We start from the raw sequence: 17,833 nt of genomic DNA on the forward strand, positions 1-17,833 counted from the left end.
AGAGGAGGTTTACCAGGATGTTGCCTGGTATGGTAGGAAGATCGTATGAGGAAAGGCTGAGGCACTTGGGGCTGTTTTCATTGGAGAAAAGAAGGTTTAGGGGTGACTTGATAGAGGTGTACAAGATGATTAGGGGTTTAGATAGGGTCGACAGTGAGAATCTTTTTCCACGTATGGAGTCAGCTATTACAAGGGGGCATAGCTTTAAATTAAGGGGGGGTAGGTATAGGACAGATGTTAGGGGTAGATTCTTTACTCAGCGAGTCGTGAGTTCATGGAATGCCCTGCCAGTAGCAGTGGTGGACTCTCCTTCATTATGGGCATTTAAACGTGCATTGGATAGGCATATGGAGGATAGTGGGCTAGTGTAGGTTAGGTGGGCTTGGATCGGCGCAACATCGAGGGCCAAAGGGCCTGTACTGCGCTGTATTCTTCTTCTTCTTCTTCAGTGGGTAATAAGGAAGGCAAATGGAATATCCGTCTTTATTCCAAAGGGAATGAAACATAAAGGTATGGAGGCTTTGTTAAAACTATACAAGGAACCAGTCCGACCATAGCTGGAATACTGGACCAGTTTGGATTCCCTAAAGGAAAGAGGCAGTCCAGAGAAGGTTCCCTACACTGATACCAGGACGCCCACTCTTCTGCCCCTCAAACTGAATGTGAAATTCAGAAATGGGATGATCACTGCTCTCTTGGGTTGCCTTCGCTGAGATAATTATATAATCATTGCACCTTACAACATCGAGGATAGCCAGCTTTCATAGAATGAACTTGTCTAAGAAATTGTCCCAAAAACACTTATCAATTTTCAAATTGTATGTTAATTGACGTTCCTCTATCATTAACCAACTGATCTCTACACAGACTGGGGAGAGAATTTCCTTACTGGAGGCTATTCTTGATTTTGCTGATTATGGAAAATTTTGGATGGAGGATAACATTGAGAAAGGTAGAATATCATAAGATGTATGGTATTTAGAAATGTGTAGTTCCATCTCCAGTTAACGTGTTTGAGCTTCTGTAATGATATGGTTTGAGGGAAGACCAGCTTCAAGAATAACAAAAGAGATAAAAGACACTCGCAGCAGTGTGATTTTATATCCAACTTTGTTTTTGCTTTACACTACCAGATAAAATGACAAGGACACCTTAATGCAGTTTGGATGCAGCACTGAAGGTACAAGGGTTAGTAAAACTGCCCATTTTGAAAACCACTCAAATTAAACAATGCAAATTGAGTTATTTTACAGTGCCTGCCATGCTGAAGCATTCCAACAGGAAGCAAAATAATGACCTGGGAATCTTAACTAGAGATCAGTGAGTGCCAGGGGACTGAGTACAGCCAAAATGTTCCCTCTTCCAACACTGGAGCCAAGCACAACTGCCAAGGTCGTTTAGGGCAGCTTGCAGCCTGAGTGGAACAGCAAGTGGCCATTATGTCACGTCTTAACGTGGGGAGAGTGTGTTGAAGTGTACCTCCAGGCTATGTGTGCTGCAGTGACCCGAACTCATTAGCACTTTTTGGGTTTTGTAGGATCGCCTTGTTGGCCTTGTGCCAACTTCACCATGTCTTTGTTTTGTTTCCTTTACCTTTCTGTTTTAAGTCACATTGGAAAGGTGTTGCAACTTAACACCTGCTCAGTCTTCGATCAAATTCTTTAATATAGGACTGTTTTGAACTCGGGCTTTTAAAGGGGCCAATACTATTGGACCGCTAGCTCCATGGCTCTGATCAATCCACCTTAATGAGTCGACAAGCTGCTAAAAATGATCAGTCTATTGCAGCAGAGCAATGGATTGCATGATATAATGGTAGTGTACCCCTGGGCCATAAGGCCTGACTTTGAGTCCCACCTATTCCAGAGGTAATAACATTGCTCAGCAAATTGATTAGAAAATATGTATTAATGCCTTCTATTGAAGTGCTCACTTTCTAGTGCACAGTGCACAGTATTTCACAGGAAACTATCTTTGGCAATGTGAGTTCTTATCCAGGACCCATATGTACAGCTCAGGATTGTCTGTCCTGACTATCTCAAAGGACCTTAGCTCCTCTCTGTCAAAAAGGAGGCTGTTATACAGCTGTTTTTATTATTGTGTGGACAGTGAGTGGACAGAGTGTATGTTTCATAATAGGCAAAATGATGTGGATTTCTCAAGAAGATGCCAAATTGCAAGCCATGTATTTCAAAGACAAATAATAATTGGTCTTTTAATAGAGGAGAAAAACACTTGCTTGTAGTAGCAGCAAGGACTTGACTCAACAGAGAATTTAAAATCTGGTGACAGTGTTCCTGAGAATTTAGCCCAGGCATGTCTTGGTGGCCATTTTCTGCTCTCCTGAAGGGTGACAGCATAACCCTCCTTGCATCTATCTCTTATGGTATAGAATTCACTTTGTTAACTATCATATTCCACTGGGAGGAAGAGACTGGGAGCTGTGACACAAAAACACAAGGCGCCTCATGCTAGCTCTGCCCTTCAGTAAGATTGTAGCTCATCTGATTGTGGCCTCAACTTTACTTTCCTAACTTTTCCCCGTCTCCCTGCAACCTTTGATTCCCTTGTTCATCAAAATTTATCCAACTTCGCCTTTTAAATGTATTCAATGATCCAGTCTCCTTTACTCCCTGGAGAAGGGAATTTCAAGGACCAACAAACCTCAAAGCAGAAAAAAAATCCTCATCCATATTAAACGTGTGAATCCCAATTTATAAAACCTTTTGTCTCCTCGTTCGAGACTCCACCATTCTTCGACTTGTTTGTTGTTTGATTTGTTCATGACTCTAGTTCATGTTTTCACATTGGATATTCTCTCTCTTCACTGTTGGCTACCACTTTCACCCTCCATCCACATCTCTGGCAAAAGCTGACCAACATCATGAGTGATCATAAAACATCACTCCAAATTTCACCCTGTACGTGATCATTTTGCCATTTAAACAGACTCATGCCTATAAATCAAAATATCTGGTGCATACTCTGGATTATTCATTAATTCGCATGTAGCCAGTGCTGAAGAAAATGCTTCAATTTCAATATTCAATCAATGATGCAAGAATTCTGCTTTGCAATGGTCTGGCCACCTGGTAATTGGCGACATTGGGTAAGATGGGTGACGGTTAGCTCCCACTAAGGACCATAGTGGTAATTTGAGCATACAGCCAGAGAATCTAGGTTGTCACTGAACATTTTAGGTTGGTGTTCACAAATGAGAGGGACGATATGGGTATAAAAATCAGGGAGATGGTCTATGATATGGTTAAGAAATTAACATAACAGAGCAGGTTCTCAGTGGCAGGCATTGAAGTAGATAAATCTCCCAGAGCTGGATAAAATATATCCCAACTTGCTGAGTGAAACAAAGGAGGGCAGAGCAAGGGTACTTGCAAAACTTTTTCGACTCATGTCGAGCCTCAGTAGAGGAATGGAGCCATGTGTGGTCCCATTATTTAACAAGGGAGCAAGAGTTAAATCAAAAAACTATAAGCAGGTTGGTCTAACCTTGATAGTGTGGAAAAAATAGGAATCAATTCTGAGGGACAGAATTAATTTGCATTTGGAGACACAGGGATTAATCAAGGACAGTCAGCATATTATTGTAAAGGGGAAGACACGTCTGACCAACTCTAGTGAATTTTTCGAAGAGGTGGCCAGGTGTGTAGATGGGGGCAATGCTTTTGAGGTGGTCTTAGGTCCCTCATGAGGTAAAGAGGTAAAAGCTCACGGAATCCAACAAAATTGGCAAATTAGATCCACAACTGGCTGAGTGATAGGAAGCAGAGGGTAATGCTTGAGGAGTGCTTACTCACTAGAAGCCTCTCCAGTGGGGTCCCGCTGCGATCAGTGTTGAGGCCCTTATTCTTTGTGATTTGTATTAGTGATTTTAGAGTTGAATATAGGAGGGTTGATTAGTAAGTTTGCAGATGACACAAAAATTGGTGGGATGGTAAACAGTGAAGAGAATAGCCTCAGAGTACAAGAGGATGCAGACAAGCTGCTCAGTAGCAAATGGAATTCAACCCGAGTGAGTGTGAGGTGATGCACTTGAGCAGGGCAAAGAAAGCAAGGAACTACATAGTGAGTGGTAGGACCCTGGGAAACACTGAGGATCAGAGAGACCTTGGTGTGTATGTACACTAGTCCCTTAAAGTATCAGGACAGCTGGATAAAGTGGTAAGGAGGCATATGGCATATTGGTTAACCATAGCTGTAGAGTATTGTGTGCCATTCTGAAATAAACATTATAGGAGGGATGTGATAGCACACATGGGATGGACAGGGAATAGAGGAGTTTTACCAGGATGTTGTTTTCCTTTGAGGAGAGGGGAGAAAAAGAGCACATGATTAAGATGTATAAAATTGGGGAGGGAGCATAGATGGAATAGACAGGAAGAAACTCTTCCCCTTGACTGAGCAATCAATGACTGGGGGAACATTTGTTATGAGATAAGTGGCAGTAGGTTCAGAGAAGACGTAAGGAAATTGTTTTCACCCAAAAGATGCTGGGAATCTGAAACTCACTGCAAAGCTAACAGAAACAAAAACAGAAAATGCTGGAAAGGCTCAGCAGGTCTGGCAGCATCTGTGGAGAGAAATCAGAGTTAATGTTTCGAGTTTAGTGACCCTTCCTCAGAACTGTCAGGCTGTCAGTCAAGTGCTGAAAAATGAGATTAGAACAGATCAGTGGTTGTTTTTGACTGGCACAGTCGCAGTACAATGAAGGGTCTGTGCTGTGGGTCTCTATTGGATCTGTTGGTGATAGTTCACCTGGAAAGCTTTCCATAGTTCTCTCGAGCATTCACTGTTACATGTATTGCTGCAGACAGTAGAATGTCCATGTTTCCACACTCACATTGAACAAGCACCTGCATGTATATATAAACACAAACTCTAAAAGACTTGTGAATGTTTTTTGCCTGAATTCATGGATTGGGTAATGAGAGTGTGGGAAGTGATGGGAAGAGGGGGAGTTGAGAGGCAGAGGTGCAGTGTTAACAGCACCGAGAGAAGATATAACACTTTGCTCTAAAAACACTCTGCACAACATTTTAATGCAGAATTAATACTGTGCAGGTTATAATCTATTCGAATCCAAAGGGACTTGAATTTCACTCGTAATATACACAGTAAAGAAACAAGAAGTTCAAGTTCTATTTTCTACTATTATTTTCTGCTATTTTCTATTATGCAGTGAGTTCTTGGAGTGAGAATATCTTCAGAAGGCAGTCTTAAAATATTATAGTATAACTCGTCTTGTGATATACCCCCAAGTTTCAATTGGTGCAGCTAATTTGAGGTCTTCCAAGATTGTACAGGAATTATCTTTGAATGTAAATGATTATTTTTCACTAGTGCAGAGGACTCTCGATGCCCAAAGCCTGATACTCGAAGCTGCACTCAGAGACTGTCACCAGCCAGACTGCATAAAATATACTTTCTCATAATGCATATTCTTGAAAAGAAGCCAAATCAGATAATAAACGGATATTCCCTTTCAAACACTGAAATAACTGTACAGATTGAAACTCTCTTCACTTTCTCTGATGCTTTGCTCTTGCGTTCCTGCCCAATGGCATTTGCTGGGGTTCCCTGCACCAGCATCCCCTCCCATCAACATCCCCCCGCCCCCATCCCCGATACAATTTGAGAAAAACAGACGATGGCAAGAGGGAGAGAAAATTCAATTATCCATCAGTACACAATCAGAAGGCATGTCCTATATTTCATCTGATCTTACAGCTTAGAAAAATAACTCTCTGATTAACTACACATTGAGTTTGAATGCAGCTATTTAGGAATGAGGCACTCAGGCTTGGAGCGTGGGAAGCAGGGGCTGTAGCCAAGGAAAACAAGATAAGGGGATATGCGAGATGGAGCTGAGGCTCCGGGATTGATTTTGCTGGGGGTGGGGTGGGGGTTGTGCTTGGAATTTTGTACACTATTGTGTAAGTGGAAATGTGTTGTTAAATAGACTATAGTAATTTCTTAAGCATGGTTAAAAAGGGAGAAATTTCTGCAAATAATAAACATGAAAACTCATGAAACACACAGCAAGACTCAATGGTCATCGATTGCTAATCTCAGCATGGCTCGACCATTGGCCTTATTGTTTCTTCTTTGCCGTTCAATTGGACTTTAAATGACCTGTATCTGACTCCTTCGACCTGTCTTTGCTTCATATTCCGTGATACCCTTATTCAACAATCTCAGTTTTCCAAGCTCCACTTGTACAACTGTTCACAACATTTTGGATAAAGACTTTATTCCTGATTTCAAATGAAATATGAAAAGTTATTTGGCCTCTGACATGTCCTTTCAGCCTCTCCATTACAATATTCATAGAATCACTACAGTATGGAACCCACCCAGACCCATTCCCCTGCCCTATTACTCTACATTTACCCCTGACTAATGCACCTAACCTACTCATCCTTGAATACTACGGGCAATTTAGCATGGCCAATTCACCTAACTTGCGCATCTTTGAATTGTGGGAGGAAACCGGAGCACCCAGAGGAAACCCACGCAGATGCAGGGAGAATGTGCAAACTCCACACAGACCCCCAAGGTTGGAATCAAATCCGGGTCCCTGGCGCTGTGAGGCAGCAGTTTTGCATATAATGGAAGACTTGTTGCTCCACTACCTGAATTAGAAGATCATTTCAAAATAGACTTCCTGAGATTAAACTTAAATTTGATTTGTTTAGTTCTAAACTGTGGGATGCGTCATATTGCCAAATCTCAAAGGTTAAAAGAGATGAGAAAGATGGGTCAAGAAGATTTTATGATTAGCTGACACCAATTTTCAAGGATGTAATGAGAGAGTTCAGACTTGATTTCGACAGCTTGGAGATGTTCTGAGGAGAAAGACTACTGTGGGATAGTGGGATGTGGGAGGAGCACTGAGGCCTACAGAGAGAGAGAGAGAGAGAATTCCAGTATTCCATGGTCACTTTTTCTGACAAAGCTAATTCCTTGCCCTGTGTATGGCCCTTTAACATCCTCAAATACACAGAAGGTTATGTGCACAGCCCAGATCATCACAGAAGCCAACCCCCCCATCCATGGACTCCATTTACACATCTTGGTGCTACAGAAAGACTGCAGACATCTTCAAAGACCTCTCCCATCACGGTAATGCTCTCCTACAATATCTTCCACCAGTCAGAGGGTACAGAAGCTTGAAAAAACTCACTAACAGGTTCAAGGACAGTTTGTTGGCTGCTATTATTAGACTGCTGAATGGACTCTCTAACTTCAAATAATGTTGACTTTGCTAATATTGATCTTGCTTTGCACACCTCCTGTGCAGTGTAACCTACATGCCTCACTCTGTCTCAGCATCCTACGATCCATATGTCCTTGCTTACTGTGATCTGCCTGTACTCCTCGCAAGACAAAGGTTTTTTAATACTTTGGTACATGTGACTACAACAAATCAAATCAAATCAATAGAAATTGCTCATATGAACATTAAGAATGCGTGGCAGGAAGCTATTTAGTCACAGAAGCACCAAAACTATGCCTGAAACTATTATGTCCAGCTGTTTTTCTTGAAAGCACACTTCCACCTGGGTCTTGTAAATATTTGTGCTCTTTACAACTGTGGACTGAGATGGAAAAAAACTATTTTGAAACTTAAGGATGGCTGCAAATTTTTGGAAGTAAGAACTCAATACCTTTTGTGAACCTTGTTTACTGGAACCCACAGACAAGCAATGTGCAGACGAGCTGGAGCTGAAGAGTTGTTTACAATAGAGCTGTGGACTAGAGACTAGAGTAATAGAGCCATAAAGATGTACAGCGTGGAAACAGACCCTTTGGTCCAACTTGTCCATGCTGTCCAGATATCCCAACCTAATCTAGCCCCATATGCCAGCATGTGGCCCATATCCCTCCAAACCCTTCCTTTTCATACACCCTTCCAGATGTCTTTTAAATGTTGTTTTGTACCAGCCTCCACAACTTCTTCTGGCAGCTCATTCCATACATACAATACCCTCTGCGTGAAAAAGTTAAGCCTTAGGTCTCTTCTATGTTTTTCCCCTCTCACCCTAAACCTATGCCCCTCTAGTTCTGGACTCCCCTATGCCAGGGAAAATACTTTGTCTATTTATCCTATCCTATCCTATCATGATTTTGTAAACCTCTATAAGGTCACCCCTCAGCCATCAAAGCTCCAGGAAGAATAGCACTAGCTTATTCAGCCTCTCCCTATAGCTCAAATCTTTCAACCCTGGCAACATCCTTGTAAACATTTTCTGAATCCTTTCAGGTTTCACAATATCTTTCCGATAGGAAGGAGACCAGAATTGCACACAATATTCCAACAGTGGCCTAACCAATGTCCTGTACATTCGCAACATGAACTCCCAACTCCTGTACTCAATACTCTGACCAATAAAGGAAAGCATACCAAACACCTTCTTCACTATCCTATCTACCTGTGACTCCACTTTCAAGGAGCTATGAACCTGCACTCCAAGGTGGCTTTGTTCAGCAACACTCCCTAGGACCTTACCATTAAGTGTATAAGTCCTGCTAAGATTTGCTTTCCCAAAATGCAGGACCTCACATTTATCTAAATTAAACTCCATCTGCCACTTCTCAGCCCATTGGCCCATCTGGTCCAGATCCTGTTGTAATCTGAGGTAACCTTCTTCGCTGTCCACTACACCTCCAGTTTTGGTGTCATCTGCAAACTTACTAACTGTACCTCTTATGCTTACATCCAAATCATTTATGTGAATGAAGAAATGTAGTGGACCCAGCACCAATCGTTGTGGCACTCCACTGGTCACAGGCCTCCAGTCTGAAAAACAACCCTCCACCACCACCCTCTGTCTTCTGCCTTTGAGCCAGTTCTTTATCGAAATGGCTAGTTCTTCCTGTATTCCATGAGATCTAACCTTGCTCACCAATTTCCCATGGGGTACCTTGTCGAACACCTTACTGAAGTCCATATAGATCACATCTACTACTCTGTCCTCTTTGTTACTTTTTCAAAAAACTCAATCAAGTTTGTGAGACATGATTTCCCACGCACAAAGCCATGTTGACTATCCCTAATCAGTTCTTGCCTTTCCAGATACATGTACATCCTGTCCCTCAGGATTCCCTCCAACAACTTGCCACCACCGAGGTCAGGCTCACTGGTCTATAGTTCCCTGGCTTGTCCTTTCTTAAACAGTGGCACCACGTTAGCCAACCTCCAGTCTTCAGGCACCTCACCTGTGACTATCGATGATACAAATATCTCAGCAAGAGGCCCAGCAATCGCACCCCTAGCTTCCCACAGAGTTCTAGGGTACACCTGATCAGGTCCTGGGGATTTATTCACTTTTATGCATTTCAAGACATCAAGCACTTCCTCCTCTGTAATATGGACATTATTCTGGATTCTGGGTAATCCAAGATGAAGGACAGGAAATATTTCTGGCTGTAACAGCTGCTTCTTTTTTGAGGTGTTTTAGAGGCTGGAGGAGATTTCCTCAAATTCCAGGAGCAGCAATTACTGTTGCATTGTTTTGGAACTTAAGAGAAAAAAGTCAAAACAACAGCACTTTTAAAAGGGAGAAGAACAAAGGCAGCACATGGTGAGGTCAGTGCAGGAGGGACAGAGAGAGAGAGAGAGAGAGAGAATGAAACCCACATTGCTAACTGACAGAGTTAGCAGTTACTGCCTTTGCTGTTTGAATTCATGTATCGCTGGACCTTGGAATGCCTTTGGGAAAATTAAAAAAACAGTGAAATTCACAACTAAACCTTGGAGGAACCTGTTTGGGAGAGGTCATAGCACAGAAACACATAAGTTGATGTTTAAAGCATGACCATAAAATAAGTCTGCAGTAGTGAGTAGAGTGGGTTCTTTCTTGAATATATGTTTATTGAGCTATGTCTCATGATTAAACTTAAAATATAAGCCATAAGTATTAATTTAATGTTTTGTAGAGGAATAAGATGGTGCTATTTTCTGGGTCTGTAGATTGAAAGATGCAAAAATGGTCCTTAGTAGAGTGAAATGCTCCTCTTGTCAGATGAGGGAATTCAGGGAGAGTTTACATGTTACTGAGGATTATATCTGCAATAAATGCCGTTGGTTGCGAATCCTATCAGATCGAATGGATCGATTGGAGAGACAGTTAGAGGCAATGAGGAATTTACAAGAGCAAAGGGGTGTGATGGATGGCAGATATAGGAAGGAGGAAACGTTGCAGAAACAGTCACATAGATGAGTTAACTCCAGGAAAGGTAAGAGAGGTAGGCAGGTAGTGCAGCTGTCTTCTGTAGATATACCCATTTCAAACAAGTATGCTGTTTTGGAAAATGTAGGGGGTGACGGATTCTTAGGGGAATGTAGCATGAATAGCTAAGTTTCTGGTATTGAAACTGGCTTTAAGGTAATGAGAGGTACATTAGGTTCCAAGCGATCGATTGTTCAAGGGGACTCTCTAGTACTAGCTACAGACAGACGTTTCTGTGGCCAGCAACGAAATATCAGAACGGTGTGTTGGTTCCCTAGTGCTAGGATCAAGGATGTTTCAGAGAGGTGCAGAATGTTCTCAAGGGGTAGAGGGGACTGCAGGAGGTCATTGTACTGAGACTAATTATTAATGACAAAGGGCTCTCTGCTTGCCAACAACAAGGCGCTCAGTTGTCAGGTAGCTGAACAGCAAGAGAACGAGCAAATCAGTTGACTAGCAACTGAATAGTCTTGGTTCTCAGTCTAGGAGAAAGTGAAGACTGCAGATGCTGGAGATCAGAGACAAAAAGTGTGGTGTTGGAAAAGCACAGCTGGTCAGATAGCATCCGAGGAGCAGGAGAGTCAATGTTTCAAGCATAAGCTCTTCATTCCCGATGAAGAGCTTATGCTCGAAATGTTGACTCTCCTGCTCCTCGAATGCTGCCTGACCGGCTGTGCTTTTCCAGCACCACACTCTTTGACTTAATTCTCAGTCTGTCCAGTCAGCCACTTGAAAACGGAAGAAAATCAGCTTATCTTGACCTCAGTCTTTGCTGCAAGTTGTGAGTTTGAATCAGATAAGTCAGAGACCTTTCATGAGTGAAACCACTATCCTATCCTCTTACAAACCAGTGGAAACATTCCAAAAGTCCAGGTTGGAAGGAAATCTTTGGATCAGCAAGGACATCCCATGCAAACGGATACAATGGAACTCTTTTTACAGTTTGACAATCTTTCTGTATCTGTATGTATCTGGGAGAGTTTATTAGGGGTGTTTAGTTTCAATTTGTAGGATTTGCTTAGTTTAACTGTTGACCTGTCACTAAAATCAAACGATGTATAATAAATAGTAAATTCTTGTGAAGTAAAATAGCCATAGTCCCAGAGAACCACATGGCTGCTCTTTCATTGGAAATAGACTGGTGGTGAATTTAACCAGAAGGTCACCATGTCTCAGGGGAGGCAAGGGGTTGACAAGGAAGGATTTGACCTTCATGGTAACCTCAACCAGTGAGTACAAAGTTGTACACCCCAGTCCAACACCGGCATCTCCAAATCATGTCAATCAGTGAAGGAATTGAACCCATGTTGTTTGCGTCCCTCTGTATTCACAGACCAGCCAGCTGAGCTAACTGACACCTTTGTTAGGTACACATGTACCTGGTCTGTACCTCCTGTCAACCTGGGGCTGAAAATCGGGTAGTTTGGGTATTTTGCGAATTAATTTTTATAAACCTTTTGTGACACCTGCAGAAACAGTGGGATCGATTTCCCACCAGCTGAGTTTCACCAAGTTAGAAAACTTAAGAAGGCATCAGTGGCACACTGGTTAGCACTGCTGTCTCACAGCGCCAGAGACCCAGGTTCAATTCCCACCTCAGGCAACTCTCTGTGTGGAGTTTGCACATTCTCCCCGTGTCTGCGTGGGTTTGCTCTGGTTTCCTCCCACAGTCCAAAAAAATGTGCAGGTCAGGTGGATTGGCCATGCTGAATTACCCGTAGTGTTAGGTGAAGGGGTAAATGTAGGGGAATGGGTCTGGGTGGGTTGCGCTTCGGTGGGTCGGTGTGGACTTGTTTGGCCGAAGGGCCTGTTTCCACACTGTAAGTAATCTAATCTTCTCTTACTCTGGCATTCAGTCAGTGATTTGGTGAGAATAACCCTGATCCCAGCATCCAATTGACTTTCTTGTGCATTGTTGGTTAGTTTAGGATGTGGTCCCATTGGCCCCACACATCGGGAAATCTCAAGCAAGATCGATGGTGAGAAACATACTGGCAGGTCACCCTATGTTCCCGCTGATGCAGTCAGAGGACAGGTGTTGTTGGTAATGTGCATTTATCAAAATTACTTTGAGCTGTTGGTTATGACATCTTTCAAATGAGACCAGCTGAGACCCCATCATTCCTCCTTGATGCCGTTTGTGGATCTTGCTGTGTACAAACTTGCCAACCATAATTCTCACATCGCAATAGTGACTGCATTTCAGTGATACGTCATTGCTGACAGAGACTTTCTTTAAGATATCCTGAAGTTGTGACTTGCGCTGTATTGTATTTTTACATTTGGAATTAGCAGTCTGGATTTTCTGGGTTTTTCGGGTGCACTTTGCCTTCAAAATCATACTGGAAAGTTCCAGTTTCAATGAGTAGTTTGTGCTGTGCTGGATATCACAGTAAAGCAGTCAGAATTCTCATAGGAGCACCCCCAAGGTTGGAGAGATAAACTAGTCACAGTTGCTCACCATTGATTAGCCTGTATATGTGTGAGGCTTAATCTCAGAGTGACTGCAGGATTGGATCTGACTCTGATGTCTTCCCCAGTGGAATAGTATGCTTGTCTTAATTACATTACCTTGTACATACATGTGGACATGCTAGGCAACAACTGGAAGCCATGACACCCCTAAGACATCAACATTTTAGGAGGAAGAAGAGAAAGAAATCAGAAGGGAGGAGAAAATGACATCAAATTGAATCAAGTGGGTTAAACACAACCTGATGCAGGGGGTAAAATAAATATTTGCAAGTAAAGGTTACATTGGAAAACCTTGTATTATAACAATTACCGAATTGTCCAATTACATCATTTCAGAAAATTCCTCAACCAGTTCTTTCAATGCAGAAATTATCCAACAGGAAAAAGAGATGTAATATGCACCTTCATGGCACAATGAGAGTTTGACCCTATGTGCCAAGTTTAGTCTTGCAACTATGCCACCATAGGGTGGGCACTGTGTCGCGACAATGAGCTGCCTTGGATAGGGAAGGTGGGGTAATACAGTGAGCAAGGCTCAGGGGCAATTCTTGCAGTAAAAGGGGCACCACCAGAAAAGGAGCTCTTGATGGGTGTATTTATAGCTGTAGGTCTTGCTTGGCCTTGGCAGGATTGATGGAAGAAGTAATAAGTTTTAAACCCGTGAACTCCCAGAGGCAAGGAGGCATTTCAGTAGCATTGGATTGATAGGGTCTGGTTTTAATCGCCACTGGAACCAAATAAAGATTATTACAATGATATAAAGCAGCTGACATGGTAGAGTAATTACGGCAGCACAGGGACATTTTGAACAATTAAAACAGTGGAGGCAGTGTTGTGAAATATTATCTGCCCGACAAGCGAAGATTAAACACAAAAGAATGTTTGTTTTTGAGGAATCAGAGTTAATCATGCCCTCTGCCTCACTGCGCCTTTTCCCCAGCACTCCCCCCGCCCCGGCACTCACAGAGAATCAAATTCTTGTAGTCCAACACCAGCTGTTTCCTGTTAACAACCTGCCTGCTGAGGATGAGCTGACTGTTTGCATTTGTCTCAGTGCCACCCCCTCCCCCACCCCTCCCCCTCAACTTTGTCCCTCACTGAAGGCCGTGTAGTTTCTTTGGCTATCAATTCTCCCTGACTCTGCAGAGCAATACTCCCTGTTTGAAGCAATTATTCTCTTGAGCTATTTACATTGCCGCCATGTCCTTCCAAAGTGCATACCTCACAGGTTAAGCCCTCATGGTAGCTTTCCAGCTCTCCCTATCCTTGTTCGTTGATGAAAGACAATGGCCTCCAATCAGTTCACTGACCCAATCACCATTCTGAGAGGCAATCGCGTTAGTCTTCCAGTGGTCACCCCAGAGCTTGTGACCTGCAAGCTTACTTGTTTTTGCAGTCTCTCTTGGTATTAGTGCTTTTCTAAATGTCCTGAACATTCAACATGGACTTTGAATGAGATAGGATTACCGTTGTTCAGTTTAAGGATTGTGCCTTTGCACTTTCTATGTTTGATCCACAACCTTTGACCTCGTACTAACATTGCTAAAGTCTTCACTTTTTGCATGGAGTGATACCAGTTCTTTGTTTTTCCCTTAGATCATTCTCTGTTGCTTCCGAGAGGGTATAAACAGTTATAGTGGACCAGTGAAAAACCAATATACTATGTGAATTAAGACCAGTATACAATACTGACCCTGAAACCAGTAGCACTGGTCATTGGACTAGAAATACCGGTCCTTCCACCAGTAAGACTGGTCAAGGGGCCTGTTGTGATGCAGTGTGCTGGAAAGGTACATTAAGGCACAAGTCTGTATGCAGTAAGTGTTATTGTCTATAGAAGGTGCTTCCCAGGCAGATTTTCCATGTTTCCTGGAGTCCAACTAATTAGACATAAAAGTCTGTATGTGTGGGTATATATGTTAACATCAGTTGTGGTACTTATTTGTGGATTTGAAAGATATTTTCTTAAGAATGGAAATTAAAGTATACAGACAATGTGGAAACATGACAATTTACAGAGTAAAAAAACACCAAATGGAACTACACACACCCTGGCTTACATTATCTGAAATATAAAGCTTGCTTCTTGTAGAATCCTTTGTCGGTTATCCCCTTGGAGCATAGATGATAGCCAAGGCAAGCTGCAGGTAGGCAGAAAAAAGGAGTAATAATTAATGGTTGTGAATGCAACAAAGTCAGCAATGGGACATTAAGAGCTGAGATGTCGGTCAAAGACCCTGTTAAACTTGTCCAAGGCATGCAGGTGAGAGCACAGTTAAAAATAAAAATTGCAAAATGACTGGCAGGCATCAGAAGTGGACCAGGTGAGTTTGCACATTTTCTATGTGTCTGCGTGGGTTTCCTCCGGGTGCCCCGGTTTCCTCCCACAGTCCATACTGTCCAGGGATGTGTAGACTAGCCAGATTAGCCATGTTAATTGTGGGAATATGGTGGTGGGCCTGGGTCGGAGTGGGTGCTCTTCAGAGGGTCAGTGCGGACTCGATGGGCCGAATGACCGGCTTCTGTACGGTAGGGATTCCATGATTCAAACTGGAAATTCTGAAACTGACGTAAAGAAGAATCATGGATTTAAGTGGGAAGGGACTGGATAAAGAGAGAATAAAAAGTTGAGTTAAGGGAGGAAGAAGCATTTAAAGCACAGGAGTGGGCAGAAACATTGGTCTGCCCAGGCAGTCCTGTTTGTGGGTTTTTGGAAGAAGGTCAAAGCAGGCTGCGTGGGCTGAGGGTCGATAAGCTTGGAGGTCTCCAGCTAAAGTGAAATTAGTGACTGTTGTGGACGCAATAGCCTGGGTTTCCTTGGGGTGGTCATGGTCAAGGGGGAAGATTGGCTGGTGCTCAGTCTCTGCAATGTAGAGGTCAGTATAACAGACACCAGCAGCACCACCTGTGTCTGCAGACCTGATTACAAATTCTGGAGTGCAGTCAGTTCAGAGGGAAATAGGTTTGAATCGGCGACAGTGGTGAGAGAAATTAAGGCGACAACGTTGTGTCGACGGTTCTTAATGAACAGGGTCGAGTGCAGGTTAACGGCCGGTGGGAGGGGGCCAGATGGAGGGAGGGCATTGGAGGTTGGTGAAGGATTTTATGGGGTGGGGAGAGGACTCCTGCCCAAAGGAATGGGCAGGGAAGTAGACGCAACGGAGGGAGAGTACAACCCAAAATGTCATGCCCGAAATTCATTGAGGTTGTGGTGGAAAGGGATGAAATGAAAATCTTTGAGCACAGAATGGTCAGAGAGTGAAAGGTCAGAAACGATAGTAAATACTCGACAAGAGGTGGGGTTAGGAGAAAGGATGGAGACAGAGGGAGGGGAGGGGAGGAAGACGCTAGAACACTGTGAGTATCTCTGAGCTGTTGAACCTTGCGATCCTTAATGCCTGAAAGGAACGGAAAATGTTTCTTGTTAGAACATCGAAGAAGCTGGCAAATGGAGTGAAACTGGGAAGTGGAGCAGGGTAATCCTGGAATAGTGTGAGGCAGTGCCAATGAAAACAGAGGTCGGGCATCTGTATATGGTGGTGCATGGCACTGAGTGTGGATCTCAAGATGCAGTGAGAACAGTTGTCTGAGGAACGCTGAGTCTGAAACAAAAACAGAAATTGCTGGATAAATTCAGCAAGTCTGGCAGAATCTCTGGGAAGAAAGCAGAGTTAATGTTTTGAGTCCGTTGACTTTTCTTTGGGAAGTTATATTGCAGTTGCACAGGACTTTGCTGAGGCTGCACTTGGTTTTGGTCACCTTGCTATAGGAAGAATGTTATTAAACTGGAAACAGTGCAGATGAAATTTACAAAGACGTTGCCAGGATTCAAGGGATTGAGTTATAAGGAGAGGTTGGATGAACTAGAACGTTTTTCTTTAGAGTGGAGAAGACTGAGGGGTGACCTTCTCGAGGTGTATAGATCATGAGAGGCATGGATAAGGTGAATGCACTCAGTCTTTTCCCCAGGGTTGGGGGAATCGAGGACTAGAGGGCATCAGTTTAAGGTTCGGTGAGGAAAGAATAAAAGGGAACCTGAAGGGCAACTTTTTTTAAACAGAGAGTGGTACACGTATGGAATGAACTGGCAGGGGAAGTGGTTGAGGCAGTGACATTAACAACATTTAAAAGGCATTTGGACAAATACATGGATAGAAAAGGTTTAGAAGGATATGGGCCAAGTGCAGGAAAATGGGATTAGTGTGAACGGACATCTTGGTCGGCATGGACCAGTTTGGGCCAAAGGGCCTGTCTCTGTGTTGTAGGACTCCTTGGCTCTAACTGTTAACAGCTCAGAAAAAGTGGTATTTATTTAGTTTTTGGAAGGGAATACAATATTATTGGGTTAATCCAGAGTACAATTTTAAATATCCGTTTTCCACAAAGTGTTAAAAATGCTCTAATGTCATCAGTCCCTGTTAGTGTGTGAAAGGGAATGATGCACGTACCCTGAGGAACTGGGTAGTTCTGATACAACATGTTCAGTGTCAGCTTAGGCTCAGGATAGTCTATCCTTTCATACTATTTCACCAAGCATTGGCAGATAATGAATTAACAGCAGAGCAAGAAGAGTATTCATGAGCTGAGCACTCTTTGTTCAGGTGTCCACTTTGCAGCCTCAAGAAATTAAACCCACTTCGGGAACATCAAGTTGACACTTCAGTGCATTTCTGAGGGAGTCATGCACAGCCAGAGGGGCAGTCCTTTTAGTATGTGACGTCAAGTGAATGTAAAAGATTCTGTACTGTTTGGAAGGAAGCAGGGGCGATCTCCCAGTTTCCTAGCCAGTACGTTTATGCCTTGGCATGTAGTCTGGATATTTATTGTTACTTGTTGGGCCTGTCTCTATGCAAATTGATACCTGTGTTGCTGCATTATGACAGTGATAATTTTGTAAAGCATATTGAAGTTGAAGACTCTGTAAAAATACGTCTTTCTCTCTGCAAATAGATCATAAAACGTGATTGTCCAACAGTGGCAGGTGAACTGAAGTGAGACTCAATGCTTGGCTAACTAGTAAGGAGGCAGTTACCTGTACAGCGGACAGTATTTCACTGGAGCAACATGCAGACAGCAGATCTAAGGAAGATAAATGTCACCGCATACTA

At 43.0% G+C, this 17,833-nt stretch overlaps 1 protein-coding gene across 1 annotated transcript in view; it reads left to right on the forward strand.

Moving 5' to 3' along the window:
- Positions 1-17,833, forward strand: part of crocc2 (ciliary rootlet coiled-coil, rootletin family member 2) — a 300,372-nt gene that overhangs the window by 51,183 nt on the left and 231,356 nt on the right. The gene's annotated exons all lie outside the window — the stretch shown is intronic.

The sequence above is a fragment of the Chiloscyllium plagiosum genome, unplaced genomic scaffold, assembly GCF_037043375.1.
Source record: "Chiloscyllium plagiosum isolate Xiang-an unplaced genomic scaffold, Cpla_swu_hap1 HiC_scaffold_13, whole genome shotgun sequence".
Lineage (NCBI taxonomy): Eukaryota > Metazoa > Chordata > Chondrichthyes > Orectolobiformes > Hemiscylliidae > Chiloscyllium > Chiloscyllium plagiosum.